The sequence below is a fragment of the Alnus glutinosa genome, chromosome 2 (genome assembly GCF_958979055.1).
Source record: "Alnus glutinosa chromosome 2, dhAlnGlut1.1, whole genome shotgun sequence".
Classification (NCBI taxonomy): domain Eukaryota; kingdom Viridiplantae; phylum Streptophyta; class Magnoliopsida; order Fagales; family Betulaceae; genus Alnus; species Alnus glutinosa.
In genome coordinates, this window is record NC_084887.1 from 14,955,654 (window position 1) to 14,971,369 (window position 15,716).

General features: G+C 35.2%; 1 long non-coding RNA gene across 1 annotated transcript; it reads left to right on the forward strand.

Annotated features, from left to right (window-relative positions):
- Positions 1-9,292: 9,292 nt before the first annotated feature.
- LOC133859382 (uncharacterized) lies at positions 9,293-10,925 on the forward strand. The gene is made up of 3 exons (XR_009898739.1): positions 9,293-9,387; positions 10,165-10,198; positions 10,762-10,925. It is a non-coding gene; the product is annotated as an uncharacterized LOC133859382 (long non-coding RNA).
- The last annotated feature ends 4,791 nt before the right edge of the window (positions 10,926-15,716 follow it).

The window sequence follows — 15,716 nt, forward strand, 5'->3', positions numbered from 1 at the left end:
AATGGCCAAAGGGAGAGTTTGTTAGTTTTTGTGTTGGCTGCATTCTGTTGGACAAAATCACTTCTATGTAATGTTGCTAATTTCACAGGTATACCGTATCAGTTCAAAGTCTTCAAATATTCAAAGTTTATTTCTCTGATATGGAAAGGGCCTCATTATGACAAGATCATTGTCACAAGAGTCAAGAAGAAATGCTTAGACTCCAAGAAGACTCTACAAAGTCTACAGCTCAGCAAAAGTCGAATCACGAGTTTATCGTCCAAACGGCCTAGTGAAACGCCTGGACACTCATAAGTTAGTAACATAAACAATGATGCTTTTAGTCAGGGGTTCAATCAGTTCTCAGAAGTCTTCTTTAGAGATATGTTTCTAGAAGATTCTGTGCGGATTTCAAGACAGTGTAGTCAGATCCCTTGCATCCATCCGGACGACATGGTATTCCGTCCGGACGCTCATCAGTCAAGCAACATCCGTCCGGACGACGTGATATATCGTCCGGACGCCCAACTATCCAAAGCATCATCCGTCCGGACGATGAGAACTTTCTGTCCGGACCTTCCTCTGTGTCGAGAAGTTTCGAACTGTTCCAGCTTGCATCCGTCCGGACGTTTCAGCAGCACATCCGGACGACACTCAGTGTTCGACCAGCTATGGGATTTCTTTCCAAAACACAGATATGGGAAGATCGCTGCAACCATCCGGACGATATGGATTCCCATTATAACGCGTTCATCCATAAGGCAAATTGCGCATTCAAAATTCAGACGTCCGAACGTCAGCCTTCATGGTCCGAACACGCGAGCTACTTATATGGAAATTGCATGCATCTGATCAACCGTCTGAACGACCATTCCCTTGGTCCGGATGAGCGAAGCCTTGATATGAAAATTGCGTGCAACTAAAGTGCGACGATTAGGAAGACAGGGCAACACCGTCCGGACGCGGCTCAAATCAAGAAAGAATTTCAGCGAAATTTTGGAAAGCTGATCGCACAATTGTCCGTCCGGACGTCTTATGTCTACCGTACAGACGGCGCCTAGGTTTATCAAGCCAAACGCTCATTTGAACCTACATCCTATAAATAGAGGTCCCTAGGCTTGAGAACTGCAAGAATTCGGTATTGAATTCCGTAGTGCGTAGAGAGTTATATTTTAGAGTTACTGCGCTGATCTGCTCACTCTCAAGCCGTTGCCAAGTGGTGTTGCTGTGCTGAAACTGAAGTTTATCTTAGGGGTTGGCCCTAAGGTAAAAGATTCCATTGAAGACCCTTTCAAGTAGGAGACTTGGTTGGGAGGCGTTCATGTTGGGTTACACGTTAGAATTCAAGGTACGACCACTGCATAAGGGTATGTGAGTGCTACTGCTTTGTAACTAGCTTTGTCTTCTAAATAGTGGATATCCTATGTTTGTCTGCCCCAGAGTGGTTTTTCTCTTAACTGAGTTTCCACTTCGTCAACAAAATATCTGTCTCCTTTAATTTCATATTTTGATATTTTGTTGCACATTATTGCACACATTTGTTTATATTAGAAGTCCAATTATTTTTCACTATTTGTCATAAAACCAATATCAAATCAACAATTCATAACAAGGTCAACATAACTAAAACTACATACAAGGTCACCAAAACAAAACTCTCAAAATACAACCCATATACAACTGAACTCAATCCTTTACATAAATGTGAATAACATATTTTCTATCAAAACCTCATAATACCAATCATCAACAACCAATTAATAAACTACATCCCAATATTGCAACACCTAACAATCTTCGTTTAAACAATAATTTGAGAGACTTCTCTATTACTTCAACATCATTGACAAATAGAAATTCTATAAAAACTCAACAAAAATCACTACCAAATCAACCCATCCTTCTTTAAAACCCACATGAAAATCAACCCTACGATGACCCATTCGGCCAAACCACAACAGAACCCAACTTCAAACATCAATCCAACAACATAGCAAAGCCCCAAATCAAGCCCTAAATTCAGAATTACAAAACCATAGCAACCCATACCATTTTATAGCTCAAAAGAAAAATCAATGGGTAAAGTGAATCCATATGGACAAGCTTCGAACCTTACCCTATAGCTTCCATGGATGAAACCCCATAGTAAATAACTCAAAAATTAACTACAATCTCCATAAAATCGAAACCCATTAACATCTCAACCTAAAATCCGAATCTAAACAAATCTCAAACCAAACACATGATTTTTGTGCTATATAAACAATGGGTAACGTGAAAACACAAAGAAAGGCTAGAAATTTACCCCACAAAAGCCCACGGCCGAAACTCCTATTTCTTCTCTTCTTCTTCTCCTTTTTTTTTTCCTCCACAGGAATCTCTCTCTTTCGGCAGCTCTCTCTCTTCTCTCGAGTGTGTGTGTGTTTATGATAGAAGGAGAAATGGAGAGAAGGAAGAGAAAGAAGGAAGAGAAAAGAAAAGGAAAGGGAAGGGAGAGGGAGGGGTGCTGGACATGAGGGAGAGGGGAAAAAAAGGGAGAAAGAAAATGACAGAAAAGAGGGAGAGGAGAAAGGAAAGGAAAAGAAAGAGAGATGGGTGTGAGATTGAGAGAAAATGAGGAATGGAAAAATAAAAGAGAAAAGGGGAAGATGGGGAAAGTGACCGGTTATGTGCTTGTCCCACCTTTTTTTTTTTTTTAATATCAAGTAATAAGATATCCCCTCAACCAATCCTAACTTGTCATGTGGCATGGATAAGATTACATTTTTATTTAAGCCTTCCACTTTTCTAATTTATGATATTACCCCCACAATATCAAATTCTCTCATTTATTAATTGTTATTTAACCCATCATATTTAATTCAATTAAAACTTACCCTTTATGAGGCTCGTTATTAATATTTATTTCAATCATATAAATATAATCACTTAGAATTTACTACTAGTCCCATCTTATTTAATAAATACAATTTATTAATGCCAAACCCCTTATTAATCTTCTTGGGCGTTACCCTTTGTCATGGAACAACGCGATAAGGAAGAATCCCCTTGATGTAGACTTAATGGGAATGATTATCCTAAAGGTCGGGCCTGAGTGTGTTAGTGGTATTTACTGAAACTTTGTTTTGTGCAAGGTGAGATGAAAATCTCATAAGGTACAAAAATGATATATCATGTAATTAAATTAGGAGTATCAAGAAAAAAGGTAGTGAACTAAGTAATAGTGTATAACTTTGATTCGACTATGAAATGATTCTATGGAGGGGTAATATGTAATAAATAAGTACATCATGGGGATTAATTCATTAATTTGAAAATACATATTAGAGTATAGTCACATTTATTCAGTGGAATCAGTTGTGATTAAATAGAGTCGTGTGATATTGTCATAGACCTATTTGAAACTAATTGTATTTTACTTTTTAGGTCTCTCTTTGAGATGATGTAAATTGACAATATGCTACATGCCTCGATTATGTATTTATTTATTTGGATTATTTTATTTGATAAAACATGGGCCAAAGGAATTTAATTCTTATGTGGCTCATTACTTAGAAATGGTTTGGCTTAGGAATTAATTTCCTATGGGCTTAAGCAATTAAAGAGCTATGAGCTTAGGAATTAATTTTTATGGGCTTAAGGAATTAAATAACTATGGGCTCTTGGAATTAATTTCAAATGGCTTAAGTAGAGATAAAGAAGCATTGAGCATAAAAAATAAAACCCAAGCCCATGCTGAAAAATTGGTAGCAATGGGCTAGGGTTTTAACCCTAGCCCTAGACGCATGGGGAAATAATTATCTCCCCATGGCCTGTGGTGCATGGCCAATGGGCTATATGGTAGGGATTGGAATTTTAGTTAATTTATGACTTCAATCCTATGTATGCTACAACTCTATCTTATCTCCTAAACCTATCATAAGTGTAAATTAAAGTTTATAGATAAAGGGCCAGAGTGAAGTATTATTAATTAATTCACTGCTTCAAGTTGTGTGTCCGCACTCACAGTTATATTTAGTCATCAGAGAGAAGATTCAGAGGTTGAATCAAGAACAGGAAGAACATGTTCTTCACCATTCAATATACAAGGAGCAAATAAACCAACATCAACTGGCCCTAGTAGCCTAGGAGAGGCCGATTTTGATTGTAAGTACCCTAAACATGTTATTTTAATTAATTTAGCCTTGTTTATGTTGAATAAATTTTTTCTTGGATCAGTATTCCGCTGCGCATACTTTGATTGGCGCATGATCCCCAACAATAATAGTAAGCCCATGGCCGCAATACCGCACATACCGGTGTACCATGTCATACGATGCAAATAATGTTCATTTACTTTAAGAAAATCATATATAGACATTTATCCATTTGAAGCATTCTAAACATGTTATAAAATTAGTAGACTCAAGACATACAATTTTGAAAAGTAAAGCATGCTCAGTCCTTTGAGATATCGCATGTTAAAGTGAAACCAATTGTGTAAGCAAATTTACCTCAATTGCTCAACGACAAACTCGGACATCTTGGATTCCTGCTACTGTGAAACATATCTTAATATTAAACATAATATAACAAGAGTTCTAACCCATGCACGTAAAAACCCTAATGACGCACTAGGTACTCTAATCCATCATTAAAACTTTAATAATTCATTTCTAGTTATTGTCAAACATCGGTATCGAGTTTGAGCATTGGACCAACAAGTGTAATATTCAAGAAATTAATTAGGCATTTAAAACGCGAATTAGACTAATTAAACAAGAAATTAGGAGAAAATATAAGTAGGGCAATTAGAAAAATGTTAAGAAGTGAGTTTTTGTGCAACGTGTTTGGATGGACCAAGAGAGTGTCCAGACGAGCTTGGCAGAAAGTCTATGTCTGCTGCCGTGTCTAGACAGCCAGCAAACGAGACTTCCAGTAAGTCCCAACCTTAACGAGTGTCCAGACGGACCCATGTTGGATGGGCCTTACCAAAACTTCAGATTTGTGATTCCTCATGCGTGTGTCCGAACAAACTACTTATATGTCCAGACACGCCTCTGTTGAAATTCACTAAATGAGTTTTTCAGGTCATTTCTCCAAAAAAATTCTCCCCTCTCACCCGTTTTCTCTCATCTCTCCTAGGGTTTTGCCACAAAACCCTAGATCCCAGTATATTGAAGCCTCCAATCTCAAATCTAACTTCAGAAACGTGATCCTCGAAGCAAGATCTACTTTTTCACCGTTTGGTTTAAGGTAAATCCAAAATTTCTAGTTTCTATAGATTTGGTGTAAATTTTGAGAGCTTGAACTTAATCTTCCAATTTTCCTTAGGTTTTGTGCATATTGGAGCATTCTAAACAATCTTCGAGCTTTGGGTCTTGTTTGGGTAGATTTAAGGTAAAACCCCAAAATCCTAGTTTTTGTCTAAGTAGTTTAAGTTGTGATTTTTGGTGTCTAACCCTAAGATAAGCTTATGGGTTAGTATTATTTGTTAATGGGTTAGTATTATTTGCTAATGGGTTGTCAAGTGGAACCCTAGAAATTCAATGGGTTTTTCATGGGTAAAGTCCTTGAGCAATTCAAGAACCAGTTGAAAGTTTAGAGTTAGAAATGCCAATGTGTCATGCAATATTCTTATGCAAAAGTACATTGTGAGGCTTTGATTGAGGATTCATCTTTAAGCCATAAACCGAGCAGCCAAAGTGAGTATTTTACTCACTGAGAACTTGTTGTGTTTTATGACAAGAAAAATGATGTGAATTGATAACTTCAAGCCAATGTTATTTTAGATGAATATATGCTTGTGGATAATTACAATACTTGCAATGGTGTTAAGAAATGCTTTGATGATATCTTATGTGATTTGAGATATGATTATGAAATGATGTTTTGAGAAATGTTTTGATGAACATTGTGTGAAGTTGGGTTCTCATGATGTGTTGGAAAGAAAATGAGAAGAACATGATGCTATTTGAAAATGATATGATTTGCATGTGTGATAACATGGACACGGAGCACAAATAGTGTTGATGCACTAGCATAACGAAATCATGAACGCTGAACAAGCTCTAAGGTTGATGCCTCACAAGTAGAGACAATAGGTTTCAGAGAGTTGATGCTCCTTGCCTCAGAAATAATAAGACCAGAGAGTTGATGCCCCTGGCACAAGTGAGTTGATGCTCCTAGAAATAGTAAGATCAGAGAGTTTATGCTCTTGACTTCAGAGACGGTAAGTTATGAGTGCCAAATATTGTATATTTGGACCCCTTAATTTACATTTGTTAAACCTTTAGTTTTGTTAGTTTCTAATTTTTTTGGTTAGTTTTGGTGTTTCAGTGTTTTGCAGGACATTGAGATAAAATTGCTGTATTTTTGTAGAATTTACAAAGAAGCAGGAAAAGAAGTTGTCAGAGCCATTCAAGCATGGGTGTTAGGGCTGACGTGGCAGACACAAATTTTCGTGCTCTGACAGCTGCTGACACCCTAAACTCTAGCATTCTTTTCTCCTATTAGGGTTTTGAGGGGTATAGGCGCCATTTTGAAAATATGGACATAAACCCTAGCATTCTTTTCTCCTATTAGGGTTTTGAGGGGTAAAGGTGTCATTTTGAAAGTATGGCCCTAAACCCTATCATTCTTTTTCCTGTTAGGGTTTTTTAAGGGTAGATGTGTCATTTTGAAAATATAGGGTTTAACCTAAAATTTTGTTATAAAAACCCCATGATAGGCACCACTTTTTCATTGAGAACGTTGTATATACACATCATTTATTCAGAGCATGTTTTTAGCTCTTTTCTTTCTTTTGTAATTTAGTTTAATTTATGTCTTTCTATCTTCTCCATTTCTTTAGTTTCTTTTATTTTTATGTTTTCATTACAAGTTCATTCTGTATTTTTTATCATGTGTAGCTAAATTCTCAACTAAGGTTGAGGATGAAGCCTCACCATTGATTAGCAACAACATTTTCATGTAAGTTTATACTATCCGATTTTATGCATTTTTTATTTCTAATTGTTTTACTTCAAGTCAATTATTGAGATGATTCCTAGATATCTATTGTGATTTCTAGATACTTGCAATGATTTAGGATAGTTTCATTTAATTGATTGCTTGGGTTTTTATTTATCAAAACGTTGGATATTCATTGTGTTTTATTCTACAGATACATCTGATGATTTAGTTTAAACTAGATATCATTTGTGATTTATGCAAAGAATGGATTCATTGAATGATTTAATTAATTTTTGAAGCAAAGTAGAATATATATAAGATTTGTATGGTGAGAATTTCGGATATGTATTGATGAACATGAGAATATGTTGCTACGATTTGGTGGGTGTGGATTCTAAAACCTTAGTACATTTTCTTTTGTTTTACTTTATTTTATTTTCTTTTCTTTTATTCATAAAAACCCCAAAAATTGGAACTAGGTTAAGATAGGATTAGTTTAAATAGAAATTAATTTTCGTACGCAATTCCCTGTCGATTCGACCTCGCACTTGCACACACTATATTGCAAACGATTCAAGGGCTTGCGAGTTAATTAAAATTTGCAAAACAAGTTTTTGGGGCTGTTGCCGGGGAGTTATTGATTTGTGAAAATTGATTTTTGTTTAAAATGATTTCACTTTTCTACTAGTTTAGGTAGATTTGTGTTTTATTTTTTTTTATTTTTTTTTCTTCTTCAATTTTTGTTTCTTTTTATTTTTATTTGTTTTTGCTTCATTGTCCAAAAAAAAATATTGCAATTTTTTTTTGTTAGTATCTTTTTTTTTTTTTTTCTTTGCATTATCTTTTGTATGTTTTTATTCTCTTCTTCTTTTAAAAAAAAAAAAAAAAAAAAAAAAAAAAAAAAAGGGGGGGGGGGAGTTTCTGTCATTGTTTTGCTGGTGAAATAATCCACATAATTGTGCTCGAGCACACCAACACTAAGGGCACCACCTACGGTAGATCAGTAACTGAAACTTTGCCAAAAATTTATTTTTGGTCCATTTTGTGAGTTTTTAATTTTTGGTTATTTGTTTGTGCTTCTGTATTAATTTTCATTTTTTTATTTTATATTATTTATTTTTGGTTATTTTAACTTGTAAAAAAAAAAAAAAAATTGCTAGTGTAGGATTACGGCACTATCCAAGAATACAATGTATGGGAAAGTTCTGATTAGAAAAGTCTTGAAATTGAAGAGTGTAGCGCCCCAGATTTTAAGACATAATTTATAATGGTTTAAATTAATTTTAAAACACTTTTAATAAGACAAAAGAATAACTATGATTATTTATGAAAATAAATAATGTATTTCTGTTTTTAGAAACGTTTATAGTTGCAATTTGATAAAAACTCAAAACAGACCTTAAACTTTGGAATAACGGAAACAGGGTCAAACGAACTCCATTTTGGTCGATTCAAAAACTGAGACACTCGTTTTGAAGTCCTCTAGGTCCCCTCCAAATTTCATGATGTTTGGACATCGTTAAGGCCATGAAAACATCCGTCAAAAATACGACCCCTGTTCTGGACGGAAATTCACATTATTCATTAATGGGCTATCTTTGGACTTAACCCAACCCATTCCAATTGCTATCCACAAACCCAACCCATCTATCACATGTTATCTTCCTATGATCATGATGATTACATGAGTCATCACCCAACTCAACATGTGAAAGACCTATTTTTATACCTTAAAGAAATGCCATTAATTAATGTGTGTTAGATGATTAAATATGTTAGTAGAGGATATAATGATTCAACACCTAGTACAACATTCCACTACATTTATTCCCTCCCCCTCTTATGATGAAAGAATAAAGGATGTCTAGAATAGAATCTAGAGTAATCATAAAATGAAAGTAGTCTAAACAATATCTTGGTTTAACTTGTCAAAGTAAACCAGAAACTTTGATTGACCAAAACTAAGTCGTAACGAACTCGGATTGAGTTGAACCAAAAATAGAAAGTGTTCGTCTTGACGTCATGTATCTACCCTCAAAATTTCACAGCGATCGGAGTAGATTTGACCATTGAAACGTTGCTTGGAGTAAGCTGGCCTCTATATGGACGAAAATTCATATATAGCATTACTTAATACTTCTTTTGATTGGACAACTCATCACCCACTTCCTCTAATGTGTGCACTCATCACCTCAAGTGTTGCCCACATCCCACATCTAGAATGCACCACCTTAGTAATGATGAAACCCATGTGCCTTGGAGATAAGGCTAAGATGCACCAATTCCCATCCATTGGATCACAATGTGTCTACTTGATCCTAACCATTCATTCTCTTATAAATAGAACCAAGGTGGAAGATGCAATGCCCATTAAGCTTCACTCACACACACACCTAAGGCCAAGAGAGAGAATTGTAGGATTTGTGTAGTCTTGTGTTGTTCAAGGCTTGAAGTGTATGCTAGGAAGTATTTTGGGTAAGCTTCTAATCATTAGTTTCATTAATTTGATGATATAGGTTATGATTTCATTACTTGTTATTTGAATTGTTTAAAGACCCAATAAGCTTAAGAGATAAAAAGAAAGTAATATAAACTACTTTTATATTTCATTGTCCTCATGACTTCATGAGTTGATCGTATTTATATTGCCTTTTATATTTCATTGTCCTCATGACTTCATGAGTTGATCGTATTTATATTTCCTTTTATATTTCGTTGTCCTCATGACTTTCATGAGTTGATCGTATTTATATTTCCTTTTATATTTCGTTGTCCTCATGACTTTCATGAGTTGATCGTATTTATATTTCCTTTTTACATTTCATCGTCCTCATGACTTCATGAGTTGATCGTATTTATATTTACTTTTATATTTCATTGTCCTCATGACTTTCATGAGTTGATCGTATTTATATTTCCTTTTATATTTCATTGTCCTCATGACTTCCATGAGTTGATCGTATTTATATTCCCTTTTCATTTCATTGTCCTCATGATTCTCATGAGTTGATCGTATTTATTCCTTATTGTCCTTATGATATATTTTAATCCTTCAAGTTCATATTTGGTAGCATTGGTTATATAGCCTCGTCACCAAATCATGAACCAAGGTTTTAAGATTTATTATGAGTGATCGTCTCAAACGTAATGAAGTGATGAATAATAAATATAAAAAGATGAGGGTCTATAAACAATGATTTGTTTGATAGATGATTGATAAATATATTATTGCATGGATGGATTTATATGCAGAAAAGAAGTTTAAAGGAACTACACGAAGAAGAGTGTAAGTATTTCTATACTTACTGAGAACGAAGCTGGTGGATTTTTCCATGATATCGTGTTTATTGTTTTATTTAATTTATTCATTGCATGTGGCCGATCATGCATAGCATGTTGTGTCTAAAATAATATAACGGCTGATGAGATAGCCATCAACAAGCTGATGTAGTAGCTAGGGGAAAGTATGGCTAGTCAGTGGATCCAAGAGGGGTTCATAGTGACCCAAGGATATCCGAAGACCTAATATATAACTAATGCTGGGACCGGTAGGATTCCAGTAAAAACAGGTAAAACTTTAAGTGGGAGGCAACGGACGTGAACGGGTTCAGATAACCTAGAACGAGAGGTCTGAAGAAAGATGATCATAAAATACCAAACTAAATGGTCACTACGATGCATATTCATACAACCCATACATTTGCATTACACGCGTGACTATAAAGTCACATTTGCATGCTAAGGAATTTATTAAGTAAATCAGTATTCACCGTATTATTGGAAACAGTGGACTCACTTTGTTTGTTTTGTGTTTTTGTTTCTATATATATATATATTCTGTTAATGCAGGTTAATAGACAAAGATTTGAGCTCAAGAAATTCTATAGCTAAGGAAGCATAGTTTACATTTTATTTTTATGTTGACAAAATTACTAATAATTTATGTGTATTGTTTTGTGTCTTTATGGACACCTGTTTTCCTTGTATTTGTTATAAGTATTTTCTAATGAAGTCTAGAGGTATTTATTTTTAGAAGCTCTGATGTGTTATTTAATCCAAGCTTATTGGATAATTATATATTCCGCTGCGAGAGTTATCTCTGATGTAGTAACGTCACGTGGAAACCGGAGGTTTCTGCTTACGAATTTGCTGGTTCAAATTCGGGGCGTTACAGAATGGTATCAGAGCAGTTGTTCTGCGGCCTAGTGAACATTCAGTGTCATACTGTAACTTGGGTAAGTTACAGAATGGTATCAGAGCAGTTGGCTCTGAGGACTATCGGACTTGACCATAGAAGTCTAAGTGTTAACACAAGAGCTATAGGAAAATGAACTTTTTATAAACTCCTTAAAAGCTTTTGTATGAAGTTAAGCAACGTAAGAGAATAGTAACTATCATTAATGGTTAGGATTTTTATGCTTGTGTGAATGTATGCATTATATGGTTCCTATGTTTTCATTGCTATGCAACTTAGGAAACATATTGATATGATCTATTAAAAATTGCATGCCAAATAAAGAATGTACTATGAATATGCGTAGGAATAATATTATTAACCACTGCGTACAGTTAGGACTTGTGTAGTATGATGACTTATTCCTCTATAGATATTGGACGATGTATGTTTGTATATGCTACCTATCCTTGATAAAATAGTACACAACACTACCTTCGATAAATCGATCATACCTTTAAATTTATTTACTTAGTTTTTGTGTATGATCTCTAAGTTATCACTAGCTTGATAACACTAAGTGTGAATACTTTAAAGCTATCGATAAATGTTTGAATTATTATTTGTCTAGTGTAGAGTCGAATAGATATGCCTTATTTGAGGTTAACAATTTGGATGTTTTATGTACAGAAGGATTTTACCATGATCATGATCTCAGCATCATGATGATAAGATTCTTAGTTATGGCATTAGGCAGCAGAGTGTCTATGATATACATGAGATTTGAGGTATGGAAGTATAATTGATCTTATGATTAGGCTGGATGATACTTAGTATTATTGTGAGACATAATCTTGAAATGCTCTTTGGAGATATAACTTGCATAATCTTGATACTTGATATCTTTACAGATTTATGAATATTAAGTTAATAGGTTGATATAACACTTTATTGATGTACTTAGAATTGATAGTTGTCCTATGATCATGATAAGGTTAACCTTGGAATCAAAAGAACATATATTGAGATTTTGAGGTACACCTGATTAACCTTAGAGAATAAGGAAAAAAATAAATCCTACGGATTAATGATTCATGACTAGTTGTGTAATGAATATTTATAATATCTTTTGAAGATAGGTGCATAAATTATGGATTACTAATTTATATATATATGAGGAAATTAGTTGATCAAATGATTTGATGATTTTTGGAGAGATTATTTTCCCTATGCATCTAACAAACTTTGGAGAATATATTTGAGGTCTTTCTAGAGCTTAAGTTAAATAAAATTTTGATTATGTAATTCTTAGATATCCTTGCTTGGCAGATAAGTTTATAATTAGCAGATCTGAGTATTGATTGACTGCATAACTAAAATGGAGTAATATTAGGGTTTTAATCTATTGAAATTTGAAGATGATAGTAATTATGCAGAAATAGAAAGAAGAACATAGTACCATAAGGATTATACCCGAGTTTAAGATCATAGTTCAAAGAATTACAGACATATTAGACGATAAGGACAGTATGTAGAGAATAATTATTGTCTTACAAGATGAACCACTTTGGATTTAAAGAAAAAGCATAGACTTGCAAATCGGACCTTTTTGCATCATTCCCGGAGAGTTCATACCTGCAGGTATTTCATAGTACTGCAGTTAGTTATTTATTTTTGTTAGTAAAGAATTTCTAGATCAAATAGAATACCTGGCTAAGCCTCTGGGCGGAAAACCCTAAGGTTTTGGACTGCAAGCAAGAGATCCCTATGTTGTTCTCGGAGTCGGTTGGTGTTCTGCTCCAAATCAGCATACCTCTTTCCCAAGTCTTTCTCATACGAATCTACCACCTTCTTCAGCTTTTTATTTTCTTGCTGAAGAACCCGATTCCTTCGCCTAAAGTCCATATACATTCGCTGCAAAGTCGAAATTTGAGCTTTCAGCGTTTGAACTTCATTTCCCCGGACTTGGAGACGCCGAGCCATATTTGAAACCGAAGAGGCGCCCTGAATATTGAAAGCCAAAGAATCATTGATGGCTTGAGCATCAGTCCTATCCGCCAACAACTTTTCGTCTCGAGGAGTTATGATGCCTTCAGCCACGGATGCAGCTACTGCATCATTCAGCATCACAGAGTCATTAGTCAGAAGAGGACCTCTCTGAGATAGGAACAAAGGACGCCAAATTTCTGGTACTACAGGCGCATCATTTAGATCAAAATTATTTTGAGAGGATGAGGAAGCCATTTTTAGAAACTAAGGAAATGATGATACTCCTCAAAGAACCTGAAGGAGAAAAGATAGAAATGAAGGGGTTATTGGAAAAGATCTGAAGAAAAGAGGACTTAATCAGTGAACGAGACGCAATCTAATCAAACGTCATTCTGAGCGTAGCTGCCACTACCACTAGCAGACAGCTCTCGAATCACGAGCTCTCTCATTTATCAACTTTCACCTTTTTCACCTTCTCGAATTCCGAATTCACCCAATGGCTTTTCCGGATTTCTCGCCGCACTTTTCGCACCTTGCAGAGCTGGAAGAGCATCTCGAGATAGAGCTGGATAAGCATTCCGAGAAAAGGAGAGAGCGTTTCACGACCCACTGTCGGCACCACTTGCACCGTCCCCTCTCGAATCTCCTCTATAAATTCACTCATCTTCTCCCTTGCAAAGCACACCTTTGAGCTCTCAACCCTTCACACTTTGAAAGCCAAAATTTTCCTTCTGGTTTAAGCCTATCATCACTTCTTGAGAAGAAAGATGTAGTATCACCACCTCAAACCTAAATCAAGAAAAATGCAGCATCACAACCAGATTCACAAACAACGAAGCAAGATTATTTTTGATCATGTCATCCAGAAGCAAGATTATCCTTGATCATGCTTCTGAGATGAAGTATCTTTCTCTTCCTTCGCATCACCATAAACTTTTCTGGCATCTACTCTCAATCCGGTGATGGCGATCTATGACAGAAGAGAGAGAGCACTACGATATGAGTACCGCACTCATATCCTTTCCTGATTGCTTGCCTAGACTTCTTTGCTTTCTTCACCTTCCCCACCTTCCTCTCCTTCGAGGCTTCCATGTTCTTATTTGGCAAGCTTTCCACCAAGATTATCAGAAAGCATCAACGCAAAAGGGAAATGTTATACAGGAAATTTTTCCTATAATGAGATAAATAAATGCAACCGCTGTAGTAATTTCCATACTAGTTCGATTAGTAAAATAAATGCATTCTCTTCTGCAATCTACACATTAGTTTGATCTGTTATACTTCTTGTTATAATGAGCTTAAAATTCTATATATGATAATTTGTCATACGGTGTTGTATGCTTGTTTATTTTTCATGTTTAATAATTAGATACTTCACATAAAATCTGTATCACTAGACTTAAGATTTAGGAATCTAAATCTTCCCTTAATGTAAACTTTATGCGAAGAATAGTTTACGAATTTCGGGGACGAAATTCTGTTAAGGGGGGAGGAATGTAGCGCCCCAGATTTTAAGACATAATTTATAATGGTTTAAATTAATTTTAAAACACTTTTAATAAGACAAAAGAATAACTATGATTATTTATGAAAATAAATAATGTATTTCTGTTTTTAGAAACGTTTATAGTTGCAATTTGATAAAAACTCAAAACAGACCTTAAACTTTGGAATAACGGAAACAGGGTCAAACGAACTCCATTTTGGTCGATTCAAAAACTGAGACACTCGTTTTGAAGTCCTCTAGGTCCCCTCCAAATTTCATGATGTTTGGACATCGTTAAGGCCATGAAAACATCCGTCAAAAATACGACCCCTGTTCTGGACGGAAATTCACATTATTCATTAATGGGCTATCTTTGGACTTAACCCAACCCATTCCAATTGCTATCCACAAACCCAACCCATCTATCACATGTTATCTTCCTATGATCATGATGATTACATGAGTCATCACCCAACTCAACATGTGAAAGACCTATTTTTATACCTTAAAGAAATGCCATTAATTAATGTGTGTTAGATGATTAAATATGTTAGTAGAGGATATAATGATTCAACACCTAGTACAACATTCCACTACATTTATTCCCTCCCCCTCTTATGATGAAAGAATAAAGGATGTCTAGAATAGAATCTAGAGTAATCATAAAATGAAAGTAGTCTAAACAATATCTTGGTTTAACTTGTCAAAGTAAACCAGAAACTTTGATTGACCAAAACTAAGTCGTAACGAACTCGGATTGAGTTGAACCAAAAATAGAAAGTGTTCGTCTTGACGTCATGTATCTACCCTCAAAATTTCACAGCGATCGGAGTAGATTTGACCATTGAAACGTTGCTTGGAGTAAGCTGGCCTCTATATGGACGAAAATTCATATATAGCATTACTTAATACTTCTTTTGATTGGACAACTCATCACCCACTTCCTCTAATGTGTGCACTCATCACCTCAAGTGTTGCCCACATCCCACATCTAGAATGCACCACCTTAGTAATGATGAAACCCATGTGCCTTGGAGATAAGGCTAAGATGCACCAATTCCCATCCATTGGATCACAATGTGTCTACTTGATCCTAACCATTCATTCTCTTATAAATAGAACCAAGGTGGAAGATGCAATGCCCATTAAGCTTCA